The sequence below is a fragment of the Cinclus cinclus genome, chromosome 22, assembly GCF_963662255.1.
Source record: "Cinclus cinclus chromosome 22, bCinCin1.1, whole genome shotgun sequence".
Lineage (NCBI taxonomy): Eukaryota > Metazoa > Chordata > Aves > Passeriformes > Cinclidae > Cinclus > Cinclus cinclus.
Window position 1 is genome coordinate 10838573 of NC_085067.1, and position 11140 is coordinate 10849712.

Below are 11140 nucleotides of genomic sequence, written 5' to 3' on the forward strand. Positions count from 1 at the left end.
ATATTGGAATGATTATCCTTCTAGGAAAGGGAAAGATAAGGTCAAAATGATACATTTTTGTATGGAGGTGTGCGGAGGGAAACAGATCCGTGGAGATAATCTGTTTTAGCCGGTATTAGGAAGTTCCGAAGACTGGATTTGCCAGGTGTTAAATATTTATGTAAACTCTAAAGAACCTTTTTTTGCCTGGAAGAAAGCGAATATGCTGCCCTTTGGATAGTGGGAGAAACTAGGACTAGATTGTTTGCCCTAAACACCTGGGGAGGGAAAAAGAAATCGAAACGATCCAAGGAGGTCCCGACTGCTTCCCCCCCGCCATACATATCTCCTCCTCTCCCAGTTCCCCCACCTCCCCAGGCACAAGTCCTAGAGTCAGATCATGAAGAAGAATCCGGGGAACGAAAATTGGGGAACCGCGAGTTAGGATCGGAAAATAACCGACGGATCACTCGCAGCTAGTCTAGAAGGGATAGAAAAGGTCCAACCCTGTATCCATTAAGAGAAGTGGGACTGGGGATAATCCCTAATCCAAATGCTGGACAACAGGGGCAGCCTGCCCAAATACTGGGCATAGACTATGTAAAAGTGCCCCTTAATTCTGGAAGTGTTAGAGAATTCAAGAAGGACATGGGACATTTGCTAGAAAATCCCCTTGGAGTGGTGGAAAGGGTTGATCAATTTCTGAGTCCCAATATATATACATGGGATAAAATACAGTCTATCATAGGAATTTTGTTCTCTTCTGAAGAAAGGAGAATGATCAAAACAGCAGAAATGAGAGTGTGGGACAGGGACCACCAGGGAGGTCCCCAAGCTGATGTGAAGTGGCCATTGCAACGCCCTAATTGGGATAAGCAAAATCCACAGCACTGAGCCCATATGGCAGATTTAAGAACTATCCTAGTCCAAGGAATCCAGGAATCTGTCCCTCAGGGACAAAATGTAAATAAAGCCTTCTGTAAAAGCCAAAAGAAGGATGAGGACCCTACTGAATGGATAGAGAGGCTCCAGAGGTCAACTATATTCCGGGGTGAACCCTGATACTCCAGAAGGTCAAGTGTTATTAAAAACCCAATTTGTAGCAAAATCTTGGCCTGACATCAGGAAAAAGTTTAAAAAAAAATTGAAGATTGGCATGATCATGGTTTAGATGAATTGTTGTGGGAAGCACAGAATGTGTATGTCTGGAGAGAGGAAGAAGGATATAAGAAGCAGGCTAGAGTAATGATGGCAGTAGTACGTGAGGGGCAACAGGTAACAACTATTTGATTCTCCTCGAAGGGGGGCCCTCCCAGAACCAGAAATGTGCCTAGAGAAAAGGAGGGTACCCAGGTGACTTGTTATTATTGTGGAAAGAGAGGGCATTTTTGGAGACATTGTCGGAAAAGGATTGCGAATGAGAAAGAATTTAAGGAAGATTAGGGGGTTCAGGGGCTCTATTTGCTGGGGACCTGAGAAAGATCAGAGCCCCTGGTAAAACTGAAAGTAAGTCCCCAACAACAGGAAATTGAGTTTTTAATTGACACTGGAGCGGAAAGGTCCACAGTACAAAATATCCCTTTAGGATGGAAAAAAAAAAAAAATCCAAGTTGTGGGGGCGAAGGGAAAACCTTTTAGTGTACCTGTGATTAAAGATGTAGTTTTTGAAAGCAGTTCAAAATCAGGTTTAGGAACCTTCCTGTTGGTACCTGAAGCAAATTACGATCTTTTGGGAAGAGAAAGGTTTAATTAATTCCCAGGGAAAAGGATTAATTCATGAAAATTTAGTAAGGAAAATTTTACAAGCTCTAAAGTGGCCCGCTGAAATAGCTGTGGTCCATGTAAAAGGGCACCAGACTGGAGTAAACAATCAAGTAAGGGGAAATAACCTAGTGAATCATGAGGCAAAGACCGCAGCCCTCAGAGTATTAAAAGAAAAGGCTGCAGGAGATAAGAAAAATTGCCCCTTTTGTGAAAAAAAAAAATAAAAATTAAACTAATTACCTTACATGCTTTGCTGGGAAAAATTCCAAAAGAAATGGAGTAAAATGTGTCTGTTTAAATCCCACTAATACACATTGTTATTATCACGGGCCAATTCAAATACTCATATTCACCGAGAGGGAACAACAAAAATTAAATAAAAATGGGGGTAGTGAAGAAGGGAAATAAATGAGAATTGCCAGACGGGTCGCAAGGTTCTTCCAAAACCGGTAGCCCGAATAATTTTAAAAGCCATTCACTCCAAAACTCACTGGGGTACACAAGCCTTGATAGATCAATTTGCTATTAAATATGTCTGTATTGGAATGTGTAACTTAGCCAAACAGGTCACACAACGATGTTTAACCTGTCAAAAGGTGAATAAGAAGCAGTGGAGAAAACGGGAAGCTGGGGGAAGGGATTTAGAGTACAGAACTTTTTCACACATTCAAATTGACTTTACTGATTTGCCTAAGGTAGGGAGATACAAACATTTGTTAGCAATAATTGATCATTTAACCCATTTTGTAAAAGCTTTTCCTACCTCTAGAGCAACTACACAAACAGTGGTGAAAATTTTGCTAGAAGATATCATCCCTCGATATGGATTAATAGAGGTTATAGATTTGGACAGGGGGCCACATTTTACATCTAAAATTGCTAAGGAGATTGTTTCAGCCCTGGGGACAAAATGGAAGTATCACACTCCTTGGCACCCACAGAGTTTGGGGCAAGTAGAAAGAATAAATGGAGAAACAAAGAAACAACTAACCAAGCTGATGTACGAAACACAATGATCTTGGGTAAAATATTTACCTTTAGCTTTGCTAAATATATGCACTCAACCCCGGACTGATGTAGGGATTTCCCCCTTTGAAACGCTTTACGGAATGCCATTCCGTATAATATGGATGCCCCAGCGGATCATTACACAATACAGCTGACACAAGCTCGTGATAAACTCAGAAAAGCTGGATTATTGGTACAAAGACCTCCTCTTGACTTAGCGATTCACAATATAAAAGTGGGTGATAAGGTTTTGGTTAAAACATGAAAAGAAAATACGTTAACTCCAACTTGGGAAGGTCCCTATGTTGTGTTACTCACCACAGAAACTGCCATCAGAACCGCGGAAAAAGGCTGGACTCATGCAAGCAGGATAAAAGGACCTATACACCCCTCCTCCGAGGAACCCTGGAAAGTAACCAGCGCTCCAGGAGATCTTAGAGTCACCCTAAAACGCACTTAAATGAACACTGTGAAGGTAGTTCGGGTAAAATGGGACAGCGAAATTAAGTATAACTACTTGATAACTGGATATTTCAAGATATATTGCTCGAATAAGGATTGTGGTTGTTATCCATTTGTATGTTTTGTTTGTAAAATTTGCCAAGAACAGTGGGGGGTCCATTGTTGGAGAGGAACTCCACCTAGAGGTGTTTATAAGAATTGCTATCAACTAGAAAGGGAGCTTACTGAAAGGATTTACGTGAAGGGGAAGAGAGTGGAATATTGCCCCAAGGATCTCGAATTTGGTGGAAGGTATTCACAAGGAGGGCAAGGCCAGAAAATTATTGCTTCCATACTAATGAACCAGCTCCTTTTATAGCTAAAATCATTAAGGGAAATTGTAGAAAAGCAGTACCTGGGGTCTGGTGTTCTTCACCGCAAGTGAAGGATAAGAACTGGGAATCCTATAAAAAGAGGCAACAAAAACGACATGGCCATCCTGAAGAATATCCTTGCTGCCGAGAAGATGGTTCCCCTCGCGGCTCGAAGCAAGCGAGTCAGCGAGCGAGGCAGAGGGATAAGAAAAGGTGGAGGAGAGAAGCCACAGATTGGAACAATTCAGAAATGTTCTGAGAACTGCCTCAAGGATTTTAAATCCCAGAAATCACTCATAGACCCAGGTGAGGGGTGCAAAAATAAAAATTTCACATTAGGACACAAAGGAATTGGGAATAAAAATCCACCAGGACCACACCCTTCTTGGCAGGTTATGAAAATTTTAGCTGTAATATATATACAAATCAGCCAAGTTGTTGCTTATGTGAACAAGCATCAACCTTTCAAATGGTCCCTAATTCAATGGAATGATCAGCAGGTGTTACAATCAAAGGTTATAACTGGACCCCCAAGTTTTACCAGTCAGCTATGTGACCTAGTACCCATAAGCCCTTGTCTAAATAAGTTAGGATTCTATTTTTGTCCTAGTTCAAATCCCGGAAAATCGTATTGTAATTATCCTTCAGAATATTTTTTGTGCCTATTAGGGATGTAAAACAGTCTCTTATGGTTGGACACCGGGTGGCGGCCAAGATAAATTTATCAGTGTAGGATGGGGCCCTCGGGGATGTACTCCTCCAAATATGGATTGGAACGGAGGAATTGTCTCAGCAGGGAACTGCAATCATCTTTTTTATCAACATAACGCAACCAGAGGATGCGGGATGGTTAACAGGTAAAACCAGGGGAGTGAGGTATAGGGAGCCAGGGTGAGACCAAGGAGGATTAATACCAATAAAGAAAGAAATAGCCCCAAATGACCTGGTAGGTGTAGGTCCTAACCCAGTGGTAAAGGAGCCCCCGAAACTGAAGCCTGACATTGAATCAATAGATAATACCACTACCAAATCAGAGGATAACACTTCTTCCACTGGCCTCCCCACTGATACCCCACTTCCTAGTAGCCCTTTGTGGAATTTGCTTTCTGCAACTTTTAGTGTGCTCAACATAACCCAGCCTAACCTAACTGAGCATTGTTGGCTATGCTTTAGCATTAAACCACCGTTTTACGAAACTATTGGAGTAATTAAAAAAGCTAAAAGAATAAATGGAAGTGACCCCAATCAATGTAACTGGAAAGAACCTAGCAGGCTGGGGATTACTCTGGCCTCTGTAACAGGAAAAGGCCGATGTATGGGAAACATACCAAGATGCAGCACCTTTGTGGGGTGATAACTAGTGCCAAGAAAAGAGAAGCCCCTGCCAAATGGTTAATACCTCCAGAAAATGCAAAATGGATCTGCAGTGTAGGAGGACTAATGCCATGTATCTCTCTGGACACCTGTAATGAAACATCAGACTATTGTGTACAAGTTGTGGTGGTCCCCAAAATTATAATACCACCCAGAGGAATATGTATATCAAGCCCAAAACACCCCAGAATATCATTTGCAAAAAAAGAGAGTCCTTTACAGCCCTTACTGTGGCCACACTTGTGTTGGTGGGCACTGCGGGAGCTGGTACAGGAATAGCTTCCCTAGTGAGACAAACAACAGAGTTTAATACATTAAGGATAGCCCTAGATGAAGATTTAGCTAGAATAGAACAATCAATCACGGCCTTAGAAAAATCTGTTCGGTCTTTATCTGAGGTAGTATTACAAAACCGAAGGGGGCTAGATTTAATCTTCCTTCAGCAAGGAGGATTGTGCGCGGCACTTAAAGAAGAATGCTGCATTTATGCAGATCACACCGGGATTGTTAGAGATACAATGGCTAAATTGAGAGAAGGGCTAGAGCAAAGAAGGCGAGAAAGAGAAGCTCAACAGTCCTGGTATGAAACTTGGTTCAACAGTTCTCCCTGGCTTACTACTCTGTTATCTACAATTGCAGGTCCTTTGTTATTTCTAGTGTTCAAATTAGCCTTGGACCCTGCATCTTTAATAAGCTCATAGAAATTGTCAAAGGGCGATTAGAGGCTGCTCACCTGATGTTAATTAGAGCTAAATACGAACATATCTCAAATAATCAGGAGGTGGGAGAAGAACTTGCACTGAGCTACCAGGAATTAAAAAGATTTAATGAACAAATTATGAAAGAAGAAAAGGAGGGATTGTAATAAAAACAACATAAGAATTGTTCATTAAAATAAAAGGACTACCAGGAGTTCAATAAAATAACAGAAAATAGAACCGGATTTGAGAGGGCACAAGTCATGCACCTGTAGCCCACAAGAATGTCTTGATACAATTAGTTTTAGCTGAGCTAGTTAACCATACTTAAGTATCCATTGTTCAATGTGTAAAAAGGATCTACTGATTAGGCAGAGGTTCATCGGTCAAGATACGGCTGCAAGGAAGAGGAGTCTTCTTCATTCCAAGGACCACCGGAGGGCAAAGTACGACCCCTATCAACAGGCAGTGCCAGCGCAGACACGGTTACAAAAGGGACACGTACACCAGAAACAAGGGGTATAAAACCCAAAGGACTGAGAGAGGAAAGTGCGCGCCGTTGGTGGAGCGCTAACTCCCGGCCGCCCAGCGCTGCTTTTGCTTGTTACCGCTTGCTTAATAAATTCCACTGGTTGATGGACAATTGGCTCTGAGTCAGTGTGTGTGACGAACATTTATAACAGTGGGATTATTGGGGTGTCTGTGCAGGGCCAGAAGTTGGACTCGATGAACCCTGTAGATCCCTTCCAGCTCAGGCTGTTCCATGAGTCTACAATATTTGAACCTGTGGAAAGGCACATTCAGGAGTTCCAGTTTGATGGGGATGCAGAAACAAACATTTACCTTGGTGGTGGTATATTTTATTCCCTGGCTTCTGGTTGGCACAGGCTGTTTGTGCATTTTGGTGACAGGCCTAAGGAATGGGTCCCTGGTGACCCTTTGCAGTTTGCAGGAGCCACTGCTGGGCTGTGTGCAGGGTGGCTGAGTCTCTCAGGCGCCCTGCTCCCCTCAGCTGATGGCCCTGTGCAGTGTCACTCCCTAGCAGACTGGGCACACAATCCCCCAGCCAGCTCACAGTCTTGGGCAGCTGGAAAGACCAGGATTGATCTGCTGCCTGCACACAGCTCTTCAGCTGCTTTTTGTGCTCCCATTTCCCTCTTCAGCAGCCTCTCACCATGGCTGCCCACTCAGCTCTGGCTGTGCTCGTTCTCTTAGAGAGAGCCCCTGTGTCAGCTAGCAACCAGCCCATCCACCTCAATCTCTATTTGGAAGGATGTGCCACAAAGACCCTGAACACTCATGGCTCTCCCTCTTCAGGCATACAGACCTTTCCATGGGGATATCCTGGCAAGTAAGCTGTATTTCAGTATGGCAGACTGGAGATGGGGATGCTGAGGTCAAGGCTGACATTTTATGCCCTCAGAGGAGAGGGAAGGGATTCTCCTGTACTGATGGAGCTTGTGTGCAGCACCATGGTTTCCATAGGAGGACAACTCTGCCACAGCCTTAACTGAGATAAGCTGAGAGAGCTGGGCTGTTCAGTCTGGAGAAGATAAAGTTCCAGTGTCTGAAGTGGGCTACAAGGAAGCTGAAGAAGGACTTTTTATCAGGAACAGGATAGATCCAGGGGAAATGCATTCAAGCTGAAAAAGGGGAAATTTAAGTTAGATATATGGAAGAGATTTTTCCCTGTGAGGGTGAAAAGGCCCTGGTACAGGTTGCCCAGAGAAGCTGGGGCTGCCCCATCCCTGGAAGTGTCCAAGGCCAAGGTGGATGGTGCTTAAAGCAACCTGGTCTAATGGAATATGTCCCTGGCCATAACAGGGGGGTAGAAGGAGATTATCTTTAAGGTCCATTCCAAGCCAAAGCATTCCATGATTCTGTGCCTGTGCATCTGCGGGGTGCATTGGGCAAGACTCTGAGGTGGGCTCTGCCCTGACCCAGCTATGCAGCACCTCGATGACACAGGCCAGCACAATGCTGAGTGCCAGGGGACTGCAGGCCACTCCTTGGCAGCACACAGGGTACAGGAGCTGCCTCTCCAAGAGCCTTGGGAGGCACCACATGCAGGGCTGACAGGACAAGCACCCACATTGCAGCATCAATGGCTCCTTGAACACCTCCAGGCAGATGGGACAGAGCAGCTGCTCCTCCAGCTTGAGGATGCTCGTCTTCTGAGCCCCCGTCCAACACAGATCTGGGCTGGTCTTGGGGATTGGGTTTTCTTTTACTTGTTACCTGTGGAATTTTCCCCACTGAGTTGCTAAAGAAGCACTGATGGCTGAGTACTTGAGACGGGGAGGGGGAACTTCTCCAGTTGTTGGGAGTTTCTCTTGGAGGGTCAGAGACACAGGGAGATTAGAAGCAGGTAAAAGGGGGAAGGGGGGGGGGGGTGGGGGAAGTCGCTGGCTCTCGCTGGCTCTTGGCTTCAGAGGAGGGCCGCTGTTACCACCGCCATAGCCCAGCCGGAAGCTGTCTCTTTTCTGCTGGACCCCGCACCCCTGCCCTCCTAGGACGTCCTGCCATTTCAGCGTGCCGTTTTCCGAGAGTCCTGCTGGAGCACTGGGACCGACACTAGCCCAGGGTCCGTGAGCAAAGCCTCTCTTTTCCATCCCTTCCTGTCTGGGCCCAGCCGCCATCACTGCGTGCCTCAGCCTCTTCCCATCACTCCCCGAACCCGTGCCACCAGCGCCCCTGCTGGCTGAGACAGGAACTGCACCAAAGGGAAAAGACGCTGCAGCCGAGGCAGCTGAACTGGATTCCTGTTGTGTTTGTTATTAATTCCATAGCTGTTGTTGTTTTGTTTGCCTTGTTATACATAGTAGTAAAGAACTGTTATTCCTATCCTCATATCTTTGCCTGAGAGACCATTAATTTCAAAATCATCGTAATCAGAGGGAGGGGGTTTATTTGCATTCTCCAGTCCAGGGCAGGTTTCTGCCTTCCTTAGCAGACACCTGTCCTTCGGACTGCAACAGATTTTGGTGTTCAAGCGTGGGGCCCGAGGGCATTGAGAGAAAAAGGGTGAATAAGGAATAACAGTTCTGGAGCAACCTAATTTTTGTGTGCTGAATATAGAAACCTCATTAGGTGGCACCTGTTTCAGGTGGCATGTGGTCACAGCTATATTTCTCCCATTTCCAGGCCCTTATCTAAACATGGGTCCTATAACTAAGGCCACTGTAGCTGCTATCCAGTTTGTTTTCCAATTTATCCATCTGCAGTGGGACTCCTGAAGGTGAAGGAGCAGCAAGTGCCAATTGCCACCTCAACAGTGCACCACCGGCAGTACAGGACAAATGGAGATGCCGTGATCCCCATCCACAAGATGATCCGTGAGCTGGAGGGCCAAGGGGTGGTCAGCAAAACCCACTCACCCTTCAACAGCCCCATCTGGCCTGTGCGCAAGTCTGACGGAGAATGGAGATTGACTGTGGACTATCGTGCATTGAATGAAGTGACTCCACCGCTGAGCGCTGCCGTGCCGGACATGCTGGAACTCCAGTACGAGCTGGAGTCCAAGGCAGCAAAGTGGTACGCCACCATTGACATTGCCAATGCATTTTTCTCCATTCCTCTGGCAGCAGAGTGCAGGCCTCAGTTTGCTTTCACCTGGAGGGGCGTGCAGTACACCTGGAACCGACTGCCCCAGGGGTGGAAACACAGCCCCACCATCTGCCATGGACTGATCCAGGCTGCACTGGAAAAGGGTGAAGCTCCAGAACATCTGCAATACATCGATGACATCATTGTGTGAGGGAACATGGCAATGGAAGTATTTGAGAAAGGAGAGAAGATCATCCAGATTCTGCTGGGAGCCAGTTTCGCCATCAAGAAGAGCAAAGTCAAAGGACCTGCCTGAGAGATCCAATTCCTGGGAGTAAAGTAGCAAGATGGATGGTGTCAAATTCCTGGTGGTAGATCAGTTCTGTTCCAATAACAAGATCAGCAGCACAGACAGTTGCAAACCCATCCTTAAAACTCCAAACAATGTCTGAGATTATGATTTTAACCCATAATGGGTTTGTGGCTGCACCTGGCCCACACCTGGCCCACACCTGGCCATGTGTCCTGGGTCTGCCCAAGATGTCAGCAGACATCCACAAGCTGTTCCCACCTGGGCCCAGGCAGGGATGTCAAGCTGCAGTGAGGTTGTGCCTGTGTGCCAAGTCTGACACAGCCAGGAGGGATTTTCCACTGAAAAACCCCAGTCTTAACCCACAGATCTCTTTGGGGTTATCTCAGCCCATGGACATCCTCAGAAAGACTGGTATCACTCAACTGATACATCTAAGCAAGAAGCAGAAGGAAAACATGAAAAGCACGTTTATCTTGAAGACAAGGGGGCCAGATTTGGGAAGTTGAGGTACAGCTCACCCCCTTGAAATTTGTTTCCATGTTCCATGCTCTGCCCCAAAAGATGTCAGCTGAAATCCCAGCCTCTCCCATCAGCCCCAGGGAGCACAGGGCAGTGTGTTTCCAAGCTGTAAAGCTCAGGCAGCACTGCCTTCCCTGCTGTTCACAGCTGGGACAGAACTGCCAGACTCCTGGGCAAGTCAAACATTGCCTTGAATTGAAAACAAACCTGAAGTCAGGGACTTGGTTCCTGTCTCAGGGAAAGGGGAGGCTGTGACCTGAGCTGGGCTGGTGTCACACATTGCTGTGGGGTGAACCAAGGGAAGCTCAAGTGTCCACCAGATATGCCAGGAGCACAAGCAGAGGGACCAGCCTCAGATGCTCCCTGTGCTCACAGAGAAACACCTCTTAGAGACCCAAATAATACTCAACCACTGAGGTGGCCTGCACAGATTTCTCCAGCTCCACTTATCCCAGGGCATGGACCCAACTTTCCTCTGCTTCTCCCAGTCAAGCTGATGGGACTCAGTCAGACAGGGTAGCTCCTCCTCAGGATGGGGTTTCCCAGTGGCTCCCCTCCTGCAGCCTCAGCCCCCCTGGGATGTTCCTGCTCCCAAGGGGAGCCAGGCAGGCTCTTGTCCCCTTGTCCTGTCCCTGCATACCCCAGGGAGGGCTTCCTGGAGCCATGTATGAGCACACACACACATGACTGGGCAGGACCAAGAGAAGAGCTGGCTGTGTTTGCTTCCCACAACAGCCAGGGTCCCCAAATCCCCGTGGGACTTCCTTTATCCCCACTGCAACAGAGAGAATGTTCTTACCAAAGCACTTAGTTACTGGCTAAATTTAAGATAACTTGACTTTAAGATATTGTTATCAACTGGGTTAACTTTGCTATTAACTACAATATTTTTTATTTTTGTTAAACTGGTGTTTTTTTGCTGTCTGGTGAAAACCTGTTATGCTTTTGGAAAAAAAACAGAAGGAAACCAAACACTGCTCTTACTGTGTGGGATAAGGCACAAGGAATTTTTTTGTCTGTGAAAAAATATCGTTTTTCATATAACTCCTAGTTCAAAGAGGTGTTTGGCTTATGAGCATCTTTCATATGAATCCCATTATGATCCCATCCCCTGGCTTCCTTCT